The sequence below is a fragment of the Mesoplodon bidens genome (assembly GCF_964165515.1).
Source record: "Mesoplodon bidens genome assembly, chromosome: 6".
Taxonomy (NCBI): domain Eukaryota; kingdom Metazoa; phylum Chordata; class Mammalia; order Artiodactyla; family Ziphiidae; genus Mesoplodon; species Mesoplodon bidens.
The window spans coordinates 74267052-74281361 of NC_138162.1; the positions used below are offsets into that span (position 1 = coordinate 74267052).

A 14310-nucleotide genomic window follows, 5' to 3' on the forward strand; every position below is an offset into this window, starting at 1 on the left:
TAATTTCTCAGTATCAGAGAAAATGTTGCTTTTACAGTTTAGCAAATGTTGCTTTTACAATTATAAATAAGTCATTAGGGAGAGGGAATAACTTTTCCTAGATTATAGACAGAGGGACTCAAGGTTATATTCTTAGGAGATAGAAGTGGGATGGGCAGGGAGAGTGCTAGAATCATGGAGAAGGGTCTTTGACTCTCAGGGTAAATAAAGACATCTGAAATAATTATTTCTTTTATAATTAAATCTTAGCATACTCTTCTTTCTGTTCTGTACAACACACTGGTATTACTGATCACCAATTTCATCACCAATTTCAAGACTGAACATTATTCAGAAAAGGGTAGTTTATGGCATATCATCCAAAGAGCAAGTAGAGAACTATTGGGACAGTGTTACATATAATTTTAAAAAGATAACTCAACAATCGAACAATATTAAGCACATATTGAACAGTTACGCTCACTCTGGTTTGGTTTTTGTCTCATTTGTGGAAGAAGAATGGCCCTGAGAGTGCCTGTCTCTAACAGTAGTGCAGTGGAGATCCTGTTCCTGTCTCCAGAAAGTACCCCCTTGAGACCTTAAAATGTCTGTGTTAAGTGTATCTGGCCCTCTTTCATGGACTGTGTCTTTTCTTACTCCCTCCTTCCTTTCCTTTCCCTTTCTTCCTTTTTGCCTTCTTTCCTTCTTTTCTTTTTAAAAAACATTTTCTTTTTATTGAATTTATATGTCATTAGATGTCTACTACAGGTCTTATATAGTGTATATTGTAGTGTAAAGAGTCAAATAGTTCAGCAAGTTCGTTATTTAAAAAAAAAGTAGTCCTCATCCTCTCTCTACTCCTCCTCAGAGGCAACTAATTTTGCCTCTGTTTACCTATTATTTTGATATTTACCTCTGTGTCTTCACAAACGGTGTTTATTTTCTTTTTTTAAAAAAAATTTTATTGGAGTATAGTTGATTTACAATGTTGTGTTAGTTTCAGGTGTACAGCACAGTGAATCAGTTATGCATATATCCACTCTTTTTTTTTTTTAGATTCTTTTCCCATATAGGCCATTACAGAGTATTGAGTAGAGTTCCCTGTGCTATACAGCAGGTTCTTATTAGTCATATATTTAATATATGGTAGTATTTTCTTGATTTTTTTAGTTTTAAACATTTTCTTACTACACTCCTCTTTCTAGCTCTTAATATGTGCATGCATGTGCACGCACGCACGCACACACACACACTTTTTCCATCCCATATGCTTCTGATATACTAGGTTGAACTATATGCATTTTTTTCCCTTTGCCATCATTCTGGGATTTCCCTCTTCTCTCTTATGTTGGCTTTCCTGTTTCTTGGATCAGTGTCTTAAACTCTTTTTTGATTTGCTCAAGCACAACTTGCAGTAACTTCCTAAGAATTGGTAGATTTTGAGCTCCTGTGTGTCTGAGAGGGAATTTATTCTACTACCTTCACAGTTGTTTGGTAGTTGGATGGGTACAGAGTTTGGGGATGGATATCATTTTCTTCAGAATTTTGAAGGAATTACTCCATTGTCTTCCAGTTTGCAGAATTGCTATGGAAAAGTCAGACACTGTTCTGATTTCTGATCCTTTGTATGTGATCTATGTGATTATCTTTTCCTCTCATGTTCTAAATCACAGTTTCTTGAAATTTCATGTTGATGCGGACCTATTTTCATACATTGTGCTAGAACCTTGATGGGCCTTTTCAATCTGGACATTCTTGTTCTTCAGTACTGGGAAATTTTATTCAATTTTTTCATTTATGATAATCTCCCTTCTTTTTTCTCCTTTTTCACTTTTTGGACTTTTTGGTTCTACTTTCAGTTTCATCTTCCAGCCCATCTATTACTTTTAATTTCTGCTATCATAGTTTTAATTTCCAAGAGCTTTTAAAAAATTCCTTTTATGTTCCTTTTTATAACATCATGTTTTATTTCCTGATTATAATATCTTTTTTCTCTGTCTCAAGATACTAATTTTTTAAGTTGTTGGAATTTTCCCCTCTTTATATAGTCTCTTTCTTTCAAGCTATTTTTGTTTTTTGTTTTTTTTTGGTCTGTCTTTCATATTAGAAGCTTTCTCAGATGTCTGATAATTTTGGGGTGTTTATTCATATTTAAAAATGTGGCGATAAAAGGCTGATTTGAATGCATAAGTGAGTTTTGTTGACTTCAATATAGGATCATCTGACTGGGCTTTTTAACTGGGGACCTTCTGATGTTCAGTATTTTTGTTTTTCCTCTTGGGCTGGTCATATTTTTAAAGAAGACTTCTCCAACTTCCTGCCTGGTGGGTGAATGCTTAGTTGCCTGGGAAGCTAAGTATGGAAGATAGTTGAGTATTTCTTGCACTAATTCACTGAATCCTTCTCCTTTTCAATATGGTATCACTCACACTTGATGTTCCTCAGTGCAGAGATTAAACCAAAGAATAAACCTTCAAATTTTCACCATAGTTAAGGAAGGCCAGTCACCTCATTGCACAGAGTTGATAGAGGAGATCTGATTGCTTCTTAAATAGAATCACTTTTTATATTAAATATATATAAAAACAAAAAAACTAAGTTCCTATTAGAAGTGGAAAATCAGTATCACCAGCCATAGACAGAAAATTACACGTACATATACACACACTGTGTTCATGTCCTTATAAAAAATAATCTCATGTACACACATAACACACTTTGGAAAACTTTGTGGTATGCCACATGGCTCGTTCCCAACAGGCATATTTTTCAGTCCCGCAAGTTAGCTCTTTCCTCTAGGATGTTCAAGGCAGTCGACGACTTGGTCCCCTTTCACCAAGCAAAGAAGTTGAGAACTTTCATTTTCTTTTTGTCAACTAAGTGTTTTATTTCACGGAGTGGATTAGTGTGATATATGCCTGGAAATGCCTGTTATTTTGTCCTTCCAGGCTTATCGTATTTGGAAGGAATTTTTCCCTTCTGTCATTTTCTTCCTTCCTAGCTTCCTTCCTCCATTCCTCCCTTCCTTCCTTCCTCCCCTCCCTTTTCCTCTCCTCTTCTCCCCCTCCTCCCCTCCCCTCCCCTCCCCTCTCCTTTCCTCTCCTCTAGAACGGTGACATATTTGAAGATTTCTAACAGTGTCCCTGTGAATATAGATTGTCTGTAACTGATAAGATAGGTGCTATAGTAACTTCTTATTGCTCTAACATACCGATAATCTTTGTATTGTTAATATGCTGATGTCATCTTGAGTTTTCATACTTTGGTAAGATGCCTTTAAAATCTTGCAGCTCTTGTCACTGACCCATGATAGATATTGAAATCATGGCATTGACGTCAAAGATAGTTACCTCTATTGATTTAACTTTTCATTGTGTCCTTGCTCTGACCATTTTGATGTAAAAAGAAAGCCTATAGGGCTTCCCTGGTGGTGCAGTGGTTGAGAGTCCGCCTGCCGATGCAGGGGACACAGGTTCGTGCCCCGGTCCGGGAAGATCCCACATGCCGCGGAGTGGCTGGGCCCGTGAGCCATGGCCGCTGGGCCTGCACGTCCGGAGCCTGTGCTCAGCAATGGGAGAGGCCACAACAGTGAGAGGCCCACATACCGCAAAAAAAAAAAGAAAAAAAAAAGCAAGCCTATAGCTAAATTTTTAAATTTTGAGACATGTAATTTTGTATGTATTAGCATGTTGAGAAACCAGAAAAATTTAAGATCATAATATATATTTTTATTTCTTCAAAGCCCTAAGGGTTCTAATTTCCCTATTTCACTATGTAATAAGTACCCAAAAAAATGTTGTTTCTAAAATTATTTCTGTGGTTTTTCATTTATTCTGTATGATCTCAAGAATCAATTTGTCACCTTTCCTTGAACAATCTGATTCAGGAATGGAGAATTCTGAGCAAAGATTGCAAGATCTTATTATATAATTCTTTATCAAATTTCCTATCTTTTGCAATTTCTCATTATTTCACAAAACACCATAGAGTCTCAGCTTACAAATACAGACATAGTTGCCCAATTCAGTAAAATCTATAAAAATATTCAGGTTCAGTATCTTGATTAGAAACTAAAAAATTAATATTATTTGTTCTTATCATATTTGTAAAAAGACTTTTTGAACTGATGAGTCTCTATCAAATATGACTAGAATTGTGCGGTTCTCCCTTTCCCTCCCCCTTCCTTGAGTGATTTGTTAGAGTTTCTGTAGATAATTCTTCAAGTTGGTCATTTTGTGCCTAAATCTGAGAGGTCTTCTAACCCTGCTTGCCCTAGAACTGAATTAAAAACCCAAGAGAGGGGAAAAGGAAAATGTATTCCTACTATTCCATTCTCCTCCATAGCCAGCCAGTTTAGGTTCTTTTCAAGGTAGAACCTAGTCAAAGGTCAGAACTTTTGTTCCTGTTTTAATCTTGGGATCCAGGTATTTCACAAATGCTGCTGACATCGAGGATAATTCCTAAATCATCCTAAATCTTGAATCAGGGCTCCAAGAATATTTTCTCCCATTCAAGCTTCCCAAGTTTTAACTGGTCTCCCAACTATATTTCTTCCTGTCTCTACTGTCTCTGTCTGTCTTCCCTTTTCCTTAGAAAGGGACATACATCTTTTATCTCACAGTGGGCAAGTGTGTTGTCTCTATATCGCTCCTTCTAAACGTAACATCCCAGGTACAATTGAGCCCTGGGGTTGAGGGGCTTCTATTTGAGTTCAAAGACATACAGATTTTTTTTTTTTCAAAGATGCTGTCAACCTTGTTCAAATTCTTTTTTTATCAGAGAATGTGGGTCTTGACCTTTTTCTGCCCAGGGACTGTTTGTTTCTTGTGGGTCTTTGTTATGTAACTGTGACACTGAAACTTCTTTTTATGTGATAAAAGCTCATTTTAAGATTATATTCAGATAAGGATATGTATATTCTTACAAATACATATTTTTAAAAATACGTGTATAAATAAATCACCTATTTAGGCACTGACTCTTTGTTCATAATTTGAGTTATCAGAATGAATGTAATGGCTATATTGTTTCTTTTTGGTTAGTATCAATATATCACATATTTAGCATTTCTATATAAGTTATGGTACATCCTGGAGAGTAAGTGTATTATCCCTGTGGTCAAAAAGATAAATGACATTTTGTATGGGAAACAGATCCAACCGGAACTGTCAGTTAGGTTTTAGGCAAAGGGCAATCTTCAAGAAGGGTAAGTTTTAAGTGAATCTTCTCCAATAGATCTATTTATTATGGATATCTTTAAAATGATGCCTCAACCTTTAGGAGATGGATTTTAGGAACTGAAATTAGATATGAATGCTCCTGACTTCCCCACTTTAGGCCATAGCTTAAACAGTGTGTTATTTTTGTCCTCACTTCTGTTTGCCATATTCCTGTGTGTAGTAAATAATCATCACAACCAGAAGGAAGCTGTGATAATTAGCAATATACCCATGAGAAAGTTATTCTGGTGGAAGCAATAAATAGTGATTAAGGGGGAGAAATGATTGCCTATAGAATGTTAAATCCATAACAGAATGTTCTATTGGATCAAAACTTGATCAGTAGTATTTTAAACGGGACCCTGTGCTAGCTTGGAGAGCTAAGCCTGAGGTAGTGCACTCCATTGTTCTTGTCTTTATCTTTCCTCTGCTCAGGGTCCAGAGGTTTGCTTCTTGTGCATCCTACCTTTGATGGACATGAATAGAATTCTTTTCATTTCAGACCATTATCTGATATAATCAACAGAAACAGAGGCATTTTTCTCTGGTTTGCTCTTATTCGGGATGAGATTCTCATTGGCTTAGTTCCCTAAGGGAACAGTGTTTTCATAATTAAGACTGTGACAGACATCCTAAAAGATGAGGTTATATTTTTAAATGAATTCCAATTGAATGTCTTTTGTGAAAATAATTTTCTTTAAAGACAATAATTTTAGTTCTTGAAGAACATATTTATTTTTGGAATCAGAACTGCTAATTTTTAGTATCCAATATAAAAAAGTAAGGTGTTTTGAAGGAACATGCTGATTTACAATTGAAATAAATTTTACTGTGCCAATCCAATATGAAGACTCTTTAGTTGACCATCTGTATATTTTTAAAAATAAGAACTACTGTTTAAATAGTTGGGTAGTAATAGTCTTTGATTCTCTTTTAAGTGATTTTTAAAATATTTTCTCAACTAGAGTTAAAAAATTATGATCAGTTCTGGATACTATATTTTAAGAGGAATATGCCAGGCACTGTGTTAAATACTGCGGTTTCAAAGGTAATTCTGTTTGGTACCCGACTGTAGAAAACCAACTTTTGATGGCGATAGACTTGTTATAGAATTAGATACAAAGTTCCTTAGGTGTAAAGATGGACATTGTTCTTGGAATGAGGGTCAGCCATGTCCTCACCAAGAATGTGACCTTTGAGCTGTGTGCTGAAGGAAAAGTTGGAGTTCACAAGAAAAGCAAACTGGAAAAGGGCATTTCTTGTAGAGAGAAGCATGGAAGAGCTCAAGTGAAATCAAGGAGTTGTACAAGGAGGCGAGGGGCTAGGAATTGAGGGCTGTGGAACAATGCTGCATAAGAACCTCTTGTGGGAGGTTGAGTCTGATGACCTATTTATGGTGTCTTTACATGTATCCCCTCCCTAGTATTTTCCCTTTTCAGTTGACATATTTCTTTACGTATTCCCTCACTGGTAATTTTCTTGAAAGAGACATCTGCAGTTACCTAACCACTTCTTAATCCTATGAAATTTGGGTGCCACCCATACAACTATGGATACTGTGCACTTTGGACACAGCCAAATCCAATAATTTTTTCTAGGGTGTTTCTGGATTTTCCTTTGACATTTGATACTGTTGACTGTCACATATTTCTTTTTTTGCATGGATTTTGGTTTTCCCCTTTTATTTCTTTGAGGGCTATTTCATCAAGTAAATCGGGTTTTGTAGAGCTTAAGAGAGTGAGATTCATACTTAGAAGGGATGGATTTAAATCCTGGCTCTAGCTCTTTCTAGTTATATGACTTTGGACAAATAAAGTTAAGTTTCTGAGACTCAATATCCTAATGTATAAAATAAGAATAATAATGTCTAGCTTATACTTAAAGTATTAAATAACATTTATTAAATAATTTTGAATAGTACCTGACATATAATAAACCTTTAATAACTTTTCTATTTTTACTATTATTATTTTCATTGTTGTTATCATTATCAGTAGTACTGGTAATGTTATCTGACTCCTCTAATGGAAAATTGGAGTGGGGGGATTTGACCTCCTTTTCTACAAGAGTTGGTCTTTGGCCCTCTCTCTTTGCCCTCACTGTAACTTATCCTCTGCAGCTATTTTAGTCTTAAAACCAGCTGCTTCCATTTTCTTTACTAAGCAAGAACCTCTGGCCCTTCCTTGTATTGCTCTGGATTGTGAATTATGGAATCTCAGGCTCTAGGTCAGAATGGACACCAGCTTGGTCTGAGGCAGGATCAGTAATGGTGTCCTTCACCCTGGATGGCCTGTCACCCAGTGCAGTCACCATAGTGATTAGAGAAATGCCAGGTTTTTCAGTAGAATTCAGGAACATCTCCAGTATTTTATTCAGTTCATAAACTATAATAATTTTGAACCAAGTTTGTTGCTGTGGTATGATATAAGACTTTAAAAGATTAAGGTGAGAACAATATATTAATATTCTAGCTAGCTTGACTAGAATTTGGTTTTCTAGTTAGAAGAGGCTTACACCATTCATTTAATGCAACTATTCCAAAGGACCTCCCAAAGTTGAATTGCAGAAAATTTTCTCTTTCAACAAATCACTTAGTTACAGACTTATTTTAGTCGATTCCATAATTTTGTTCTTAGAGATATATAATGTTTTCTATGAATATCGAATTTGCTTATCAAACTATCAATTTCAACATCAGTACTTTTTGTTTGTCTGGAAAGTTCAATTTGTCCTATAAAATTTTTCATATGAGTAGAAAGTAGAAAACTTTACAATAACTGGCACTTCTGTTTACATATAATTTGAACAAATTGAAACACAATTTAAACAGAGCACGTGCCCTCTTTGCAAAGTAAATCAGAGGAATTCTTTACGTGTGCTAAAAATACATTGTCAGTATAATAGAACTCAATATATAGCTGAGCCTCTGTGACATCAGTATCTGAAAGAAAAGAAACGTTAAGGTCCAAATAAAAATTGTTATTTGTAGTCTCAGCTAGTCAAGGAAGTCTTTCTAGAGGAAGTGATGTTTAAGCTAAGATTTAAAGAATAGAGATGACCAGTGAGGGAATAAAAAGAAGTGTTTGCTGAGGGCAGTGTGTTTGTGAAGAGCTGGCGTGAACGTGGTAGGTTTGTGGAACTGAATCAGGGTTGAAATGGGTGGAGGAGAGAGTAGGAGAGCTGAGTGGTGAGAGGTGAGGTGGAGCTCTAGGTATCTACTGGTTGAGTAATATAAGCTATTTAAGTTTTCAGTAATAACTCCCGGGCTTCCCTGGTGGTGCAGTGGTTGAGAGTCCGCCTGCCGGTGCAGGGGACACGGGTTCGTGCCCCGGTCCGGGAAGATCCCACATGCCGCAGAGCGGCTGGGCCCGTGAGCCACGGCCGCTGAGCCTGAGCATCCGGAGCCTGTGCTCCGCAGCGGGAGAGGCCACAACAGGGAGAGGCCCACGTACCACAAAAAAACAAAAAAACAAACAAAAATAATAACTCCCATTTTGAAGTCATCCACCATTCTGCTTTGTCAGAAACCCAGTTGCAACAATGTATCATAACGATAGTATGCCATCTATTGAGCATCTATTGTGTGCTGTTCCCTGTGCTTGATGCTTGGTTCATTATTTCTAAAGCTTATAACAACTCCGCAAGGTAGGTGGTATTATTACACGTGAAGAAACTGAGGCTCAAAGAATTTAAAATAACTTGCTTTGGATTACAGTTATTTGGCCTTGACAGCCTGTGCTTACATTTGAGAAGTATACTCTGAGATAGTAATTACAAAATGTGTGTGTGTGGGATTGATGTTATATTTCTTTCGAGAGTGGGATATATTTATATTGTCATTTAACAAATAATTATTTTTGAAAGTCTTCTTTCATGGGAACTGTAAACGCTGAGCAAGTAGGTACTCAGTTTGTATTGAAGGAATATACTAAATAGTACAATAGCTTGAGCTCTTCAGACTGAATCCTTGTGTGTGGAGGGGAAAGGACTTGGGTCTTGTCCACATCTCCTGCCCCTAACAGCAGCTCCTGAGATGCCTTTGGGGAACCTCTAGGGATATATAGTACACAAGTTGAGCATCATCTCCTCTCCTGTACTGTTTTATAGCCAGATGAATTGTCCATTAAAGTTCTTCAAGCTTGATGCCTGTATTAAACCAGCATACCATAAGGTTAATTCCATGGAGCACTTAACATACCTTTTCTATCCACGAAAAATCATCATTCTCCCCTTTCTTTTATCCAGGGCTGATTTTAGAAATAGACACACATTGAATGGCTCTTTATTTTCTTTAAAAACTTGTGTTGATATCAGTCAAAGCCATTTCTGCTGAGACACTGATGTTTCATTTTTCTTACAGCCCTTACAAACTGATAGACTTCCTACTGAGAGGAAATCGCAGCCACCCTCTTTGTCCTGGCTGCCTAGTAGCTCAGTGCTAAATCCTAAACCTGATGTTTAACTAATATACCTTACTTCAGCCATGATATTTTTAGCTGAGAGTCAAACCCAAGATATCTGACTTCAGAACCTGAGCTCCTAAGACCCACCCTACAGAAGTAAAGCAGTCAGATGAGTTATAACAAGATAAATGGTATAAGCCCACTGACATAGCAGTACTAAACATGGGCAGTCTCATGGTGAAGAACATGATACACTTTATGTCAAGAAGGATTTTTAATTCTATGAATCAATCACAGAACATTTTTGAAGATCCCACAAGCAAAGCTAGTGAAGCAGGTACATCCAGAGTATAAAGGGCTGCTTGAGCAAGATAACTAGCAAATAAAAAAATTATAAACCTTGGGAATTCCCTGGTGGCGCAGTGGTTAAGAATCCGCCTGCTAATGCAGGGGACACAGGTTCGATCCCTGGTCCAGGAAGACCCCACATGCCGCCGAGCAACTAAGCCCATGCGACACAACTACTGAGCCTGTGCTCTAGAGCCCGGGAGCCACAACTACTGAGCCCACGTGCTGCAACTACTGCAGCCTGCACGCCTAGAGCCCATGCTCCACAACAAGAGAAGCCACTGCAATGAGAAGCTCACGCACCGCAATGAAGAGCAGCCCCTGCTCGTCGCAACTAGAGAAACCCCGCATGCAGCAACGAAGAGCCAACACAACCAAAAACAAATAAATAAATTTATTTTTTAAAAAAATTATAAACCTTGAACTTCCTAAAGCCCTCCCTAAACTCAGACCCTAAGTATGAACATCAGTAAATATAGTACCTTAAAAAAAAAGGGGGAAAGATGATAAAATCAATGTAGTAAAATGTTGTTATTTAGATAATCTGGAGAAAGGATAACTTGGGAATATTTTATATGACTCCTGCAACTTTTCTAGCAGTCTGGAGTTATATAAAAAAATTTTGCGGCTTCCCTGGTGGCGCAGTGGTTGAGAGTCCGCCTGCCGATGCAGGGGACATGGGTTCGTGCCCTGGTCCGGGAAGATCCCACATGCCGTGGAGCGGCTAGGCCCGTGAGCCGTGGCCGCTGAGCCTGCATGTCCAGAGCCTGTGCTCCGTAACAGGAGAGGCCACAACAGTGAGAGGCCCGCGTACTGCAAAAAAAAAAAAAAAAAAAAAAATTTAAATGAATAACTTTACCAATCTGAGGTAAGTTTGGTAAGTGATAATTTGAGCTACTGATCATAATATTGTGTTCAATAGACATGGGCACTTACTATTTTATCTTTAAATAAATAAAACCTGAAAGTTTTCCTTATACATATGCTAAGCAACAAGAGTTCTTCTAAAAAGTATCCCAAATTTAAACTACTCTTGTCTCATCTCAATGGATCAATGTTTTAAAAGAGGAAAATCAGCTTTTTGCCCAGTTCTCTCTATATTCCCCATCTACTCCCCAGTCTTGATGATTACCACCAAGAAAATAAATAAATAAATAAGCAAGCCTGAATAACACATAAAACGATCAATAAGAAACAAAATTGGTGATACTTTTGAGACTCTTAAAACCAGATGTGTATAATAAATTGGTGGTAAAATTGAGCGTTGCTTTAAAAATCTGGTTGCTAGAAAATGCAAACAAAATTATTCTCAAGAAAGAAGACAGAAGTATTAGGAAATAGGAATTAGGTACTAAACTCAAAAAAAGATAGCCAGTTTGCGGCTTTGATTTTTGTTTTATTTAATAGCAGTATAGATATGGATAGTATGAAGGCCCAGACAGCCGTTCCCATTCCAGCCTGTCAGGAAAACCAGATTCATCAAATCAGTTGATTAGCAGCCTTTAAAAAAGTTAAACTCACCCAAATATATATTACAATTGATATATTAATTATTGAATAGGGGAAGAGGTGGAATATAGATTTTTTATTAAATAAAAAGCTATAATTTTTCATCTTATAATTGTAATATTTAAAGATTGTTTAAAAGATTATCTTTTATTTCTGTAAGGTATAATTTTATTTATTTATTTATTATTTTGCGGTACGCGGGCCTCTCACCGCTGCGGCCTCTCCCGCTGCGGAGCACAGGCTCCGGACACGCAGGCTCAGCGGCCACGGCTCACGGGCCCAGCCACTCCGTGGCATAAGGGATCCTCCCGGACCAGGGCACGAACCCGTGTCCCCTGAATCGGCAGGCGGACTCCCAACCACTGCGCCACCAGGGAAGCCCTGTAAGGTATAATTTTAATGGGTGATTAAAAGGTGGCCTCAAAACTGAAAATAATAATATGCAGAGCTTTTTATTTTTGGTTTACAAGTTGGTCAAGCTGTTTCTCACAAATCTATACAGCTAACCAAAGCCATGATTTTGTTTTTCTCTGCCTACCTTTACTAGTTGGTGTTTCTGGGTTATTAAGTATTGATAACTTTGGATTCTGTTAAATTTGTGCTTCCTTATTATTAGCAATCTCAGCTTTTTAAAAATAGTAGGATTAAAGAAGAGAAACCAAATAAGAAAAATTATACATTAGAAAAGAGAGCACTTGAAATGTAAGAAGAAAGGTGATTCTTAAATAAAAGTGCTTATTAGTATAATAGGGATTAGAGAGGCACTGTCCCATTTGTAAATCTCAGAGTAACTTTGTAATTCATCGCTAGCAGAAGTAAACTATAATACAGACTAACTTGAGATTTTGTGGGTTTTTTGTAAATGGAACTATAAATGGAATAACTGAGCAAAATTATTTCTGAAGTTTTGGAAGAGTGATAGTAAGCAAGTTATTTGAATAAACCTAAACTTTAGTTCCCTGTAGTAACTTTTTTCTAAGATTCTTATGAGACTGAGCAGACCATTGATTATAGTCCTGTTTATGATCCTTGGTAACATAATTATTCTATGCAAAGGCTTTTTTACCAGTAACTTTTCTTTTTTGTTATTGTGCTGATTTTCAAGGCTTTGCTTTGACATTGAGGTTCACTAAGGTGTTTGTTGCCTGTGGTTCATTGATCTGGTAGATAGTTATACAGTTAAAACCCATGATTACTCTTATTTTTTTCCAGGGATTTCATAAATTGATTTCAGAGAAATTGTTTCTTTAGTTTATTTTAATTAGATACTAAAAATAACAAAGCAAAAGAGCATCAGGGGACTCTGTCTAGGAAAAAAAAATATGACCTAGAGAAGCTAGTGTAATAAGCAAAATCCATACTCTTTTGTCAGTATAAAAATAGATTCCTGACCGTGTTAACTGATCTCAGTAGACAATTTATTTCACAGGTGGAAAATGTTTTTGATGTTTGGGCTTATCATATCTATGTTTTGATTCGTAATACTTTAGTATTGAAAGAATGCAGTTTTTGTTCTTCTGCTTCCTATGAAGCAGTAATATTGCCCAAAATATTAGCGATATGGACTAAAGGAACAGTGACTTGAATTTGATCTCAGGAGGTGTGAGTGAGTCAGAGTTCTAGGTCTGCCAAAATAAGCTACGTGGTATTGAGCTCATTTTAACCTCCCTGTCCTTTAGTCTCCATAACTGTATTACAGGAGCTCACTGGGCATTGATTGAACATCTGTTATGTGCTACTGGCATATGAAGAACTTTAAGGTTAGGTCAAAGAGATGGACAGGTGAACAGAAAATGACACAGAGAATGGTGATGTCTGAAGTATAATATAGAGAGCTATGCTATAGGAGCAAAAAACACATAATATAATTTAGAGGTGAATCAGTTGATGGAAGTGGGCAATTGTGGGAAACTTCCTGAAGAAAAACTACCTTGAAGAAGTACCACCCAGCCTTAGTTTCCTTATCTTTGAAATAGATAATTCACCCAGAATTGTTGTTAGAACCAAATGAGAAAATCTTTGTAATGGGCTTTGTGAACTACAAAGCATTTTGCAAATATGAGGGCAAATTACTGATACATATACCAGACACTGCTAGGAACTGGAGGTAGGAAAATGATTGCCAAGAGCAGTGTTTCTCAAAGCGTGTTATATGGATGTTTTCTTAGGAATCCACTCTGTGTGTACGTGTTTATTTAGATAATCTTTATAATGAAGCTATGAACATATTTTAGATTATCTTAATTAATGCATTAGAACTGAGACTGCCATTCAACTTCAGTGTGTTTTCATATGTGTTTAAAATAGCTTTGGTTCCAGGAGGTTGAACTACTATAATTTTGGAGGCTAATGAGGAGGAATAGAGCCAGCCTTAATATGAACTTGATCAAGGCTAAATGATACCACAGATAGATTGGATGCAAGAGAAGCTCCGTATAATAGTTGGCCCCCCAGCTATCATTGTTTGCACCTTGGTTTATGTTTGCATGTTTTAATAATATTTTATTGAACCTTGAAGGTCAGTAGTCATCATCCCGGGGGAAGCATGATTGATTCCCCAAACCACTGTGAAATTAAGTCTTTCTGTTATGCACTCTCCTAGACCTGTGTACCTTTCCCTCACAGACCATTTCATTGCTGTGGTTTTAGCTGATTTATATGATCAGTGTTTTTTTTTTGTTGGGGGTAGGAGTTAATTAATTAATTAATTAATTTGTGCTGTGTTGGGTCTTCGTTTCTGTGCAAGGGCTTTCTCTTGTTGTGGCAAGCAGGGGCCACTCTTCATCGCGGTGCGCGGGCCTCTCACTATCGTGGCCTCTCTTGTTGCGGAGCACAGGCTCCAGATGCGCAGG

The 14310-nt window shown here is 37.1% G+C and overlaps 1 protein-coding gene across 5 annotated transcripts in view; it reads left to right on the plus strand.

The window, feature by feature from the left end:
- The window catches only part of RFX3 (regulatory factor X3), a 292426-nt gene that overhangs the window by 133993 nt on the left and 144123 nt on the right, over window positions 1–14310 (plus strand). The gene's annotated exons all lie outside the window — the stretch shown is intronic.